We start from the raw sequence: 2,639 nt of genomic DNA on the forward strand, positions 1-2,639 counted from the left end.
AAGACAGAGTCTTGAATCTCATACTTTAGTCCGTCTTGGAAACGATGACACATTAATGGTTCATCAATCTCTTCACGGAAAAACCTGAAGTATCTCGATAGCGATTCAAACTTAGCAGCATATTCGCCAACGGTCATGTTCCCCTGATGCAGTTTCAGGAAATCATCACCCAGTTTAGTCCTGGTACTCATCGGGAAGTATTTGTCTAAAAACTTCCTTTTGAATGATTCCCAGTCCACCTCCTCGTGAGCTGCTCTCATCAACAATCTTGCACTCCTCCACCAGTACTCAGCATCCCCTAACAACATATAAGTGGCATAGTTGACCTTCACTCCCGCCTGATAGTTAACCATTGTACTCAGCATCCCCTAACAACATATAAGTGGCATAGTTGACCTTCACTCCCGCCTGATAGTTAACCATTTCGAAGATCTTCTCCATTTCTTGGATCCATTGATCCGCCTTCTCTGAATTCTCATCCCCCTTAAACTTGGGAGGATTGTAACGACGGAAGTCTTCTAATCCTCTTGACTCTGCAGCACGGATCTATCTTTCCCTCTTTTCAAGATCACGTCGAGTCTTGATTAGCATTGGCTCTTGGAATGTCATCCCTTCTTGGCGGCATGGTTTTCCTATAAAACCATCATCAAGTAGAGTCTTAACACTACTTCAAATAATTCCAAAACTAGCTTCCGACCACATCAACACATAATAATTATTGCGGACCTGACAACTCAACCCACCTAAACCGACGCATGATTAGATAACAACTCCCAACTTACATGTTGACCTACAATCTATAACCAAAGGTTCCACAGCCCCCAAAGAAAACCAAACCAAAGCTCTGATACAACAATGTAACACCCCGACTTTTAACAGCGCGAGTGTATTTTTTTTTTCCAAAAAAAATTCATAATAACAAAGAAGTAAATAAGGAGGTACTTTTGGATAAATATTAAAGTCGTAACACAACGACAAATAAGTCAACAGAATTTTCAAGCAGCGGAATAGTTTTTCTGAAATACAAATCCAAAGTATTTACACTTCAAAAAGTGGTACATGGACCCCATCATAATAAAATGTCAAACAAACAATATTAGTATAGGTACAATCTTCCAATTTAAAACAAACGCAATCCAAAATAAAGACATTTGTTCCCTCTATGTCAACCTAATCTGATCATTCTACCAAAAAAACTATACACCCTGAGTGATCTCCACGCGCCCCGTAAGATCCTCCTAACATAGCTCCAGTCAGGCGTTCCCGTCTACATTCCCATCCACAAAATAACCTTTCCACTAAGCATGCACCTTAAAAGGATTTTCCATATGCTAAAAGTTCATATAATACTTGCCAAATGAAAATGAAGTCAAAATAAGTCTTAAATCAATCAAGTAATAAACAACTGGCCAATCCATTGATGAACCAATTGAGCCATCGATCATCTAACTCAAAATAAGAATTTCCACTAATCCAATCGATTGGGAAATCGATTTGGATGAAGGGTTTTAGTGAAAACTGAACTCTGGGCTTAAATCAATCGATTGGGAAATCGATTGAATGAATAACTGAGCCCCTGTGTTAAAGGCAATTGATTGGGAAATCGATTTCCTAAGGGTTTTTAGTGAAAACTGTACTTTGAGCTTAATTCAATTGATTGGGAAATCGATTGAATGAATAACTGAGCCCATGTATTAGAGCCAATCGATTTCCAAATCGATTTTGCCAAAATGGCTGAGCTCCTCTAATGGCCAAATCGATTGGCAAATCGATTTTGTCAAAATGGCTGAGCTCTGTTGGACTTTAGTCCTTTTAATCCTAATTTTGACAAAATTAACAAACATACAATATTCATACATCATATGATAAATCTAACATTTTAATTGAGCAAAATTTCAGGAACAATAACTCAACCCTACACACTTGAGACAAATTGCTTGGAACTCAAGAAATCAACATAAGTTGAATATTCACTGAGTAAATCGATTGGGAAATCGATTTCATAAAAAGGGTTGTAAGGAATCTAACTGTTTGTGGTTGTATAATCGATTAGGCAATCGACTGGCACAATTAGAAATGAAAATTGCACAAGTCAGTGGTAACCTGTTTTACAGGCTAATCGATTGGCAAATCGATTGTACACATCACAAAGTAAAAACTGATTGAAACAAATCGATTGGGAAATCGATTGGGCAAGTCACAGTGACAATCCATTTTCTAGGGTAATCGATTGGCAAATCGATTGCTTAGAAAATATTTGAAAAATAACTTGACCTGTGACAAACACAATCGATTGGGCAATCTATTGTGAGAATTTCAATCATGTTAAGTTTGGTTTTAATCGATTGGGAAATCGATTGAACTAAACATCTGGTAAGAACTTTTCAGGCAAACAATACCAAATCGATTGGCACTTCGATTAACATGAAAATAGCTAAGTCACTGTTTTGAACACAATCGATTGGCAAATCGATTGCAAGAAATATTTTGAAATCACAGTGAACTTTCAGCTTGTGGCCAAATCGATTATGCGTATTTGTAAATCGATTATGAGACTTAGTAAATCGATTAAGTAATCGATTGGTGTGATTTTTATTGGAACAAAACACCTGACATCGATTATGAAATCGAATATTGTT

This window comes from Cicer arietinum, chromosome 4, assembly GCF_000331145.2.
Source record: "Cicer arietinum cultivar CDC Frontier isolate Library 1 chromosome 4, Cicar.CDCFrontier_v2.0, whole genome shotgun sequence".
NCBI lineage: Eukaryota > Viridiplantae > Streptophyta > Magnoliopsida > Fabales > Fabaceae > Cicer > Cicer arietinum.